Source organism: Triticum aestivum, chromosome 1B, assembly GCF_018294505.1.
Source record: "Triticum aestivum cultivar Chinese Spring chromosome 1B, IWGSC CS RefSeq v2.1, whole genome shotgun sequence".
Classification (NCBI taxonomy): Eukaryota; Viridiplantae; Streptophyta; class Magnoliopsida; order Poales; family Poaceae; genus Triticum; species Triticum aestivum.
This window is the reverse complement of record NC_057795.1, coordinates 213,887,663-213,898,390: the sequence shown is the minus strand read 5'-3', so window position 1 is coordinate 213,898,390 and position 10,728 is coordinate 213,887,663.

Genomic DNA, 10,728 nt, shown 5'->3' with positions numbered 1-10,728 from the left:
GGACACTGAGCTCTGGGCTCCCTAAGGTTGATACGACCGTTGGTCGCCCTCAGTTGTTTATCACCAGCGCGGAGCATAGCGCTTCCGTATGTGTACAGGCATAGCTGCTCCTCGGCAGTGTTGTCAGCCAGCACGGAGCATGGTGCTTCCACTGGTACGTTGGAGGGGGGGTCCCTCCGGGAGGAGCCCCCGGGGCGTGTACAGCCGCGCCCTGACACATGGCTGGCATGGCAGGGCTAGATGACGTGTATCTGGGCACTCGTGAGCCAGCGCGGGACTCGCGAGGCCCTACCTCAAGGTGGGTTGCACCTAGTCTTGAGCCTTGGACGGCTGTGTGTTCCTGCGAGATGGTTAGATACAAATGCTCTACGTCCTCAGGTCCCGGCCCTCGAGCGAGCTCAGACGCCACTGGTAAGCCAGGTCGCGATGCCGTGGACAAGGCCAGGTGATGAGGGCTGGAGAGCCAATAAGAGCTCTTGTGTCGCGTTGCTCAGGCGCCCCCCTTTTAACGTGCAAGCGATTTCCATGAGGGAGAGAAGGCCCGTGGTAGGCGGCAGATGATAATCATAGGCAGGTTAAGCATGAAAGGCAAATCAGCTTAGATAAAAGCAGGGGAGATACATGCCACTGGGTCAGGCCCGAGCGGCTTGGGGATGATGCAGCCTGAGGGGCGCCCCCAGCAACGTAAACTAAAGACATAAGAAAAAGGGATACATGCCGCAGGGGCAGACCCACGCTACCTGGGAACGATGCAGCCCTGAGGGCGCTCCCAGCTGAAATGAACTCGAAAGATGTCACATGATACCATTGTAGAGGGGGTATCGGAGTAGCTGAAGATGTGTGGTGAAGAGGCCGATCCTCATGAGCCACCGGAGCCCTGAGCCTCGGGAGGCTCTGGGGGTCCAGGCGGTTCCTCGAGGACCATCTCCATCTCCGCCAGGACCGTGGGGTGTCTGGCCTCTTGAGCTGCCAGAATGCTCCGTAGATGACGCTGGTGAGTGGCAGCCGCGTTCGGCAGATCAAAAGGCATGCGAACATAGCTATGCGGTGGACCCTCGCAGCGTCCCATGCGTGAAGGCCAGAAGTGCTCCTGAGACACGGCTTGGTTGTGCCCTGGGTAGTCGATGCAGACGCATAGCCTGCCATCCTCGCCTGGATGGGGAGCTACGCCAGGTAGGCGGCGATCGCCGCGTATGACTCTTGATTCTTGAAGCTCCTGAGTGGTCTTGGTGATGAACTCCTGACGGTTGGGCCTTCCTTCTCCCATGCCTTCCTGAGGGAAACATGTTGCGAAGCACGCCTCCAAGTGGTGCCCGAGCACCTCCCTCGTGATCTTGGCAAAGTCTGAGGCCCTCCAGAAGAGAGCCCCCGAGCCCTGCCCGAGGAGGCGCCAGGCGCGCCTTCCTATGCGATGGAGGGAGGCGCCCCTTGCACGGGCGTGGATCCTGACGCGACACCTCCGGAGATGCCAACCTCCTGAGGCCTTGAGATGGGCGATGTCTTCTTCTTCTTGGTAACTGCCTCAGGAGGGTTCTCGCCCTTGTTGTCTGGGTCCTCAATAGATGCAGCTTGGAAGGCACGATCGAGGGAGCGCACCGCATCCTTCTCTTCGCAGGGGACTGTGATGATTCCGCCGCTTCCCGGCATCTTGAGGACATTGTAGCCATGGTGACTCACCGCCATGAACTTGGTCAGGGCTGGATATATACCCGAGGATGGCATCGTATGTGTGGGGACCCCGACTCGCAAGTCGTGATCACCGAATGCACGTGTACAGTGATCCCAGAGATCAATGCTCACTGAACACACAGAAGCTGAATAACAAGAGTCTTACATCCATTCATACCGTCTTACACAAATAGAGACCAACATGGTCAAGTCTTACATCGATAAAGCCTTAAGGGCTGAACATCAAATGAAACATAGCAGCGGAAATCGTCGTCGATAAGTAGAACCCATGCCATCTGCCTTAACCCTACAGGCATTCTGACTGGGAACGTCCTAGTTCGCATGATCGTCTCCAAAGAACTCTTCTTCGAACTCCGGTTCTCCCATGCCTGGTCAATTAAATAACCAGTGGCAAGCCAATGAGTACTTTGAATGTACTCGCAAGCAACCCATGATTTGGTTCAAGGTACAGTAATGCATGACATAGGTAAAGTTTTGCATAAAGCTAGTTTTGAGTGCAGGACATGTTCAACATCCTATAAAGCATGCATCAAGAGAATTCAAGTAACCATAAGATCTGGTCACAGATATCAACATAAATAGAAAGGGGCACCAACCCATTTATCATAAACAGAGAGGGCACCAACCCATCTCAATCGTGTCAAGTCCTCTGACTTGATCCAAGACAACACCATCATCTCACACACACCGGGTTTGAAAACAAGTGGACGTAGCCCAAGAGCGGTTACCCAACTGTCCTTGACCGTGGACACGGCTATTCGAATAGTTTTACACTCTGCAGAGGTTGCACACTTTACCCACTAGATCCGGGGAACTTCCGTGTCATCCACGACCCGCGGTACCTCAAGTACCCGGGGTAAGCACCCGATCACTACCTTTCCCTAGACGACACTAACATGGAGTCCACTCGATTGGTAGTAACCCCCGTGCCGAACATTTCACATCATAAAGTTGTGGAGCCTCGCTCCCATTTTCATCACATACCACAAGCACGGGGTACCAACGGTGTGTCCGGTGCCCTGTGAAAACAGTCATGGCCGCCCTACCTGGCACGACCCCGTCCCAAGAGAGAGCACCAACTCTCCCCCGTCACTAGTAATGCGGGCTCCAAGCTAGTATCGGTCTAGGTACTCAATAATGCCCTTTCCCATATAAGGGTAGAGTGGTCGCGCTTGTAAGGTTGGAATAACGGTCGCAACTCCGACCAATCCGTTTTGAAAACAACACACACCTTCCTTGGCACACCACTTCGTCATCAAGTGGTCACCCATCTCATCATCTCCCTCGGGCATAGGTGGCACCCGACGGGGTTTTCGAAAAGACTTTTGAAATCACATTGCCTCCTTCACCATGCACAAACCCACCCCATTTGCGTAGCATCTACATTTGCATCCTACCTACTCCCACCGGCATAACCCTCATAAGAAGGTAGGGCCATGCACACTGCAAGTATCAACGAGGAAGTAATCGTGGTAACCAACCCACGTGGTTCACCATCTCATCATGATTCCGATGCATCGATAATAAAGAGCTAAAAATGACATGCATATAAAGGGGTATCATAGTCATGGTCAAAGGGCTGCTTGCCTTGGTTGGCTTGATCTTCAAAGTCTTCAGGCTCTGCTCCTCCTTCTTCCTCAGCTACCTCGTCAAACACGGGATCTAACGTCGCAAGAAAACAACGGGAAAAATAAGACAATAATAAAAACAGAAAAGTCAAAGTGCTCACAAAAATGTCAACTTATTTTTGTAAAATACTAGGAGGAAGGCTAGGAAGGGGACAACTTTTGGTTTTGGTTCTGGAGCAGCAAAATAGGAGTTATGGATTTTCAAAGGCTTATTTAAATGCTAACAACCACATTTAAATATTTACAGAGAAGAAAAGGTGGTTGGATTTGAATGAAAGTTGCACCATTAAATAGGTGGCAATATTCTAGGAATTTAGAAATTGGAATCAATGCATTTGGATTAATATTCTGTCCTGTGGAATTTTTGGAAATAAGACAGAAAAGGAAAAAAGAAAAACGGCGCTGTGCCACTGGGCCAGAGAGGCCACAGCAGCAGCAGGCCCAGGGAAGAACCAGCCCACGCGGCCGCCACGTCGAAGGCGTAAAGGCTGAATACGCCTTCGGCCGACGGCGGATCGGTGCGCGCGCGCGCGCACGTTTTAAACCTGACGGGTGGATCCCACCCGTCAGGGCGTGTGGCTGACGGGCCGGCCCCACGGCGGCCGTCGTCTACCTCCGGCCAGAGGCGACGGCGAGCTCGCCGGCGGCGGTACAGGGCACGGGAAGGGATGCGGAGACTACCGTCGGACTCAGGGGCGAGTCGCGGTTCTGGTGGTGGTGGAGACGGTCGCCGGAGTGGCCTGCTTCGCCGGCGACGAGGTCCCGCGGCGGAGGCGCTTCGGGCGTCGGTGGCTCCGGCCGATTCCGGCTGCAAAACAAGGGGAAAATAGGGGGGAAAGAATCAGTGGCGCCTCGCGGTTTCAGATCGAGAGAGAGCTGGTGCGGAGAAGGCCTGTACCGTGCGGACGCCGACGAGCCGAGGCGGCGGAGCTCGAGCTCGATCTCGAGCTCGGGTGGTTCTGGAGAGGGAGGAGTGGTGCGGGAGGCCGATTGGGTGTGTGGAGGGGCGACAGGGAGGAAGAGAGAGGCTCGGGGGCGCCTTATATGGGCTGGCCGCGGTTCACCGTAGGCGTGGCCTACGGGCGCCCGCGGGATCGGCTCTGGAGGCCGTGGGAGAGGAGTTGGAGCTGTCCACGGTGTTCGTGGGGATGGAGTAGGGCGCCAGGGAGGAGGAGAGAGAGCGGGGGAGGGTTCTGGCGCCCGCGCGTGTGAGGCCGGCCATTGGCCGAGCCGGGCGGCGTCGGGCACGCGCTGCAGGAGGGGAGAGAGAGGGAGAGACAATGGGGACGGCACGGCGGCGTGTCGCAGACGTCGAGACACATCAACTGGCGCGATGGGAAGGCACGAGGCGGTCGGGAGGCGCGGTGTCAACGGTCGGCGCTCTGGCAGGCGCTCCAGAGCGCGACTTTGGCCGGCATCCGCGGGTTTTCCGCGTCGCGCGCGCGTCCTTTTCTGTCTGGAGGCTACAGTGGAAGGGGGCAAAACCTGGAAAGAGCCTGGGATGCTCTGGGGTGCAGAGGGGAGAGAGAGAGGCTGGGAGAGAGAAGGGAAGCTGTTGTCCAGAGAGGACAAACGTGATTCCCTCCTTCCTCCACATTGCTTCCTCGGGTAGAAAAGTGTCTAAGTGACTGAGGGGAGTGAGGAGGGGTTGTGGTAAAAAGATGAACTCAAGGAGATTAGTGAAAGTGGCAAAAAGAGGCTTTTTAGTATTTTGCCAGAAGGTGTTTGATGGAGTTTTGGGTAAGCTAATGACTTCCACTGGCCAAGATACTCCATGGGGTGAAATGTCACATATATTTAGAGCCTTCCACCCATTTTGAGCTTATTTGGACAAAGTTGCCAATGCAACTTTTGCAAACCCTAGAAATGGGCAGAAATGGATTTGTGTAGATCCAGTGGAGTAAATCATTTCTCCTTGATGTGCCACTTGGTGTGGTAGCCTTATTTGGTCACATGATCAGGCTCACCAAAGTTGGGGTCCTGGAGAAAAAGTTGGTAGTGCAAAGTAGTTCAAACTTGATTCTGGTCAGAGAGGGTTTTGAGGCACTTTGACCAAGACTTACTATTCCCCAACCTGTGCCATTTGGTCCAGATGCATCATTAGACCAATGAAGCATGTCCACCAAGTTTGAGCACATTTGGACATACTTGGCAATGTAAAGTTGATCAAACTTCAGAATGGACAGAGATAGTTTTGAGGGGTTTTGATGGTGTTATCTTGTTCTCCAAGTCATGAGACTTGGCAAGATCATCTAATATGTCATATGTGACATGATGAAATTTTCCTGGAATTTTTGGAGAATATTTCCTTTGTAAATATTTCAAAAGCTTGAAATATCCAGAAAGGGTTTTAGAGGGATTTGACCAATATTTTGAACATGACCAGGTGTTGAAACTCTTATATATGGACAATATATGTCCTATGAGTTTCCCTAAATTTTGTCAAATATTTTTGAAACAGTAAAGTAATTTTTTCCTATTAAAGACCATTTCTGGCCTTAAGAAAAATCCTTTAAATAAAATAGAACAGTAACTTTTAAAATTATATTTTTGTGGTTTCTGGGTATCCTATATCTAATAGGAGTCAAATATATTTTTGGAAAGATTTTTACTGCCCTTAATCAAGTACTTGCAGTGCAAACCTCAATTCAGGGGTTTTTGGAAAACTAATTTTAGAAAATACTTTCTGGCCAAATTATTTTTGTAAGAAAATTCTATATAGCACTATTCACATGGCATGGTCATTGGTCAGGAGCTTGGGGTAAGGAGATGGAATTTAGAGGGTAGAGTAGTTGACTTCAAGAAGCACTTGAAAGAAACACAGAGAGGAAACCAACTCCAAATAAAAGCCAAATAATGCAAAAAGTTTTTGTTGGTCCAAATTTTCATGCTTTAATATTGAAAATGAAATGTTACAAAATGCAGGGTGTGACAGACCTACCCCCCTTACAAGAATCTCGTCCCCGAGATTCGTAAACTAGGCTTAAAAGAGATACGGAAATTCGGATCTAAGGTAGTCTTCACGCTCCCAAGTTGCTTCTGCTTCGGTGTGATTGCTCCATTGGACTTTGAAGTACTTGATGGTGCGGCTTCGAGTGCGTCGTTCAGCCTCATCCAGAATGCAGATGGGCCGCTCACGATAAGTCAAATCAGGTTGAAGATCAATGGCTTGATGATTGACGTCCTTGTAGAGGTCGGGCTTGTCTGGAACTTGGAGACACTTCCGGAGTTGTGACACGTGGAACACGTTGTGCACATCAGAAAGTTCAGGTGGAAGTTCCAACTGGTAAGCCACCTCCCCTCGTCGCTCAGTGATCTTGAAGGGCCCAATGTATCTCGGAGCGAGCTTTCCCTTGACATGAAAGCGCTGGGCTCCTTTGAGAGGGGTGACCCGGAGATAGACATGGTCTCCAACTCGGAAGTTTATGTCTCTGCGACGTGAGTCCGCATAGCTCTTCTGCCTTGACTTGGCAGACTTCAGACGCTCTCTGACAAGCTGGACTTGCTCTTCTGCTTCACGAAGGATATCAGGCCCAAAGACAAGTCCTTCTCCGGTCTCCGACCAGTTGAGAGGTGTACGGCACTTCCGCCCGTATAACACTTCAAATGGTGCCATCTGAAGGCTGGCCTGATAACTGTTGTTGTAAGAGAACTCGGCGAAAGGGAGGCAATCTTCCCACTTAGCTCCATAAGCTAAGACACAGGCTCGGAGCATGTCTTCGAGTATTTGATTCACTCGCTCGGTCTGACCTCCGGTCTGTGGGTGGAAAGCAGTGCTGAAGGACAACTTGGTCCCCATAGCCTCCTGGAATTTCTTCCAAAACCTTGAGGTGAACTGGGTTCCTCGATCTGACACAATCTCCTTGGGAACACCATGAAGGCTCACGATTCGGTTGATGTAGAGACTGGCTAACTGGTTCCCCTTGTAGGTCGTCTTGACAGGAATGAAGTGGGCCACCTTGGTCAAATGGTCAACGATGACCCATATTGAGTCATGTCCCTTGCTTGACCTGGGTAAACCGGTGATGAAGTCCATCCCGACTCTGTCCCACTTCCATTCAGGCACCTTAAGGGGTTGCAACAATCCAGCGGGTCGCTGATGCTCAGCTTTGACTCTCTGGCATACGTCGCATTTTGCAACATAGGTGGCAATCTCCCTTTTCATCCCGTGCCACCAAAATCTTTCCTTCAGGTCTTGATACATCTTGGTGCCTCCAGGGTGGATGGAATATGGGCTGTCATGAGCTTCTTGCAAGATCAGGTTCTTGAGCTCAACCTTGTTGGGCACGCAGATGCGATTCCCAAACCACACAATTCCTTCCTCATCTTCTGAGAATCCTGAGGCTTTGCCTGCTTTGATCTTCCTCTTGATGCCTTCAATACTCTCATGCCCCTTCTGAGCTTTCTTGATATCATCCATCAAGGTAGGTTTAACTTCGAGGCTGGCCAAGAATCCTGGTGCAACCAGTTCCAACCCGAAGCTTTCAAGTTCTTCATACAAGGCGGGTAGCTTGTGCTTTAGCATAGCATTCAAGGAGCAAGCCTTCCTGCTCAACGCGTCTGCTACCACATTAGCCTTTCCAGGGTGGTATTGAACACTGAGGTCATAATCCTTTATCAACTCCAGCCATCTTCTCTGCCTCATGTTCAATTCCCTCTGAGTGAAAATATACTTCAGACTTTTGTGATCCGTGTATACCTCACATCGCTTCCCCAAGAGGTAATGTCGCCAAGTCTTCAGGGCATGAACCACTGCTGCTAGCTCAAGGTCATGAGTAGCGTAGTTCTCTTCGTGAGGTCGTAGCTGCCTTGAAAGGTAGGCCACGACTCTGCCTTCTTGCATCAGAACACCTCCCAGTCCGATTCTTGACGCATCACAATATATCACAAACTCCTTGTGTATATCTGGTGTGGCCAGAACTGGAGCGGTGGTTAGCCTCTTCTTCAGCTCCTGGAAGCTTTCTTCGCACTTCGGCGTCCATTCGAACTTCTTGTCCTTCTTCAAGAGCTGAGTCATGGGTCGGGCAATGCTTGAGAATCCTTCAACGAACTTGCGGTAATATCCCGCGAGTCCGAGGAAGCTTCTGACTTCCTTCACATTGCTCGGGGATTGCCATTCAGTCACGGCTTCTATCTTGGCAGGGTCGACTGACAATCCCTCTTCTGTTAGAACATGTCCCAGAAATCCAACTTCACGCAGCCAGAATTCACACTTGCTGAACTTGGCATACAGTTGGTGCTCTCGAAGCTTGTCTAGGACCATCCTCAAGTGTTGCTCGTGCTCTCCTTCCGACTTCGAGAAGACAAGAATGTCATCAATGAAGACGACGACGAACTTGTCCAAATATTCCATGAAGACCTTATTCATGAGATACATGAAGTAAGCTGGGGCATTGGTCAACCCAAAGGACATGACCGTGCATTCATACAGGCCATATCTGGTTACGAATGCCGTCTTCGGAATATCTTGGGGTCTGATCTTCAGTTGGTAGTACCCAGATCTGAGGTCGATCTTGGAGAACACCTTGGCCCCATTGAGTTGATCAAACAGATCTTCAATCTTGGGAAGTGGGTACTTGTTCTTGATTGTAACCTCGTTGAGGGAGCGGTAGTCAATGCATAAGCGGATGGTACCGTCCTTCTTTGCCACAAACAGAACAGGTGATCCCCAAGGGGAGGCACTAGGGCGGATAAATCCCTTCCTCAACTGCTCTTCCAACTGCTTCTTCAATTCTGCTAACTCCTCCGATCCCATCCTATAAGGCTTCTTATAGATGGGTCCTGCTCCGGGTATGAGCTCGATGATGAACTCAATGTCTCGGTCAGGAGGCATTCCTGGTAGCTCATCAGGAAAAACATCGGGATACTCGCATACTACCGGCACTTGTTCCAATCCAACTTCAGTCAGACAGTTGGCTTGGTTGGCTTGAGCAGAAGAGGGGTTGGAGGCAAATTTGACTTTGACTCCTCGGTCATTGGTCATAGTGACCGTCCGGTTGGCGCAATCAATCAAGCCTTGGTGCTTGCTGAGCCAATCCATTCCCAAGATCACATCCAAGCCTTGTGATTTTAGGATGATAAGGTCTGCTAGGAAGTCTACCCCGTTAATGGTAATCCCGACTCCTTTACATCCTATCTTGGCTCTCATCTCTGCTCCGGGGGTTTGTACCACCATAGGGTTATTCAGGGGTGTAGGGGTCATGCCACTTTTTAATGCAAAACTTTGGGTGACAAAAGAATGCGTGGCTCCAGAATCAAACAAAATAGTTGCGGGTGCTGAATTGACAAGGAACGTACCCAGCACGACGTCCGGGTCTTCCTGGGCTTCTTCCGCGGTGACATGATTCACACGACCCCTGCCATTGTTGGGCAAGTTGCGGGGAGCTTGGTTCCTTGGTGGCATTCCACGGCCTTGTCCCGGGTTCTGCGCATTGGGGCGCGGGGCGTCAGGTTTCTTGTTGGGGCAATTCTTGGAGTAATGCCCTGGCTGTCCACATCCGAAACAAGTGACTTGATTGGGGACGACGCCCTTGCCAGCATTGTTATTGGGGTTGTTGTAAGCTGGCCTGGGGTTGGCATACTGCTGAGGTGGATAGTTGGTGCGAGGTGCAGGAGCTCTTGGCTGCTGATAGGTTGGCTTGACCGGGGCTGGCTGCCACGGGCGAGGCTTCTGGTTGCTGGAGCTACCCTTGCTGATCATCTTGCGCTTACGAGTGTCATCCAAGGCACGTCGCTTGTCCTCAAGCATGAGTGCCTTGTTCACCAGATCAGGAAAGGTTGGGCAGTCACACACAACAAGCGAGTACTGCAGAGTCTGGTTAAGGCCTTCCATGAAGCGCTCCCTTTTGGCAGCATCAGTGCTGACATCCTCAGGGGCATACCTTGAGAGAACACTGAACTTCTGCATGTACTCCTTGACAGTGCTACTACCTTGCTTCAGGGCTCGGAACTCACGCTTCTTGATGGCCATGATTCCAGAAGGGATGTGGGCCTTGCGGAATTCCGTCTTGAAGGTGTCCCAAGTGATGTCTTGCTCAACATGCATAGCCTTGAATCCATCCCACCAAGCTCTGGCAGTCCCCCCGAGACAGTGGGCAGCATACGCCACTTTATCACGGTCCTCAGTGCATCCGACTAGTGCCAGCAGATCCTCAATGGTGCGGACCCAGTCGTCTGCATCCAGGGGTTCAGCAGTCTCGATGAAAGTGGGTGGTGCATGCTTCTTGAATTCCACCAGTGTGGAACGTCCATGGCCGTGCCCCGCCGGCTGGCGGTTGACAGCCTGAGCAATCATCTGGAGGGCTGCAGTGTTGGCTTGGCGCTCCTCTCGAAAGGCTTGGAGAAGCTGAGCCATATCCATGCTTGGAGGAGGTGGTGGTGGAGTCTGTCCTTGGGCTTGGTCCTGGCTGGC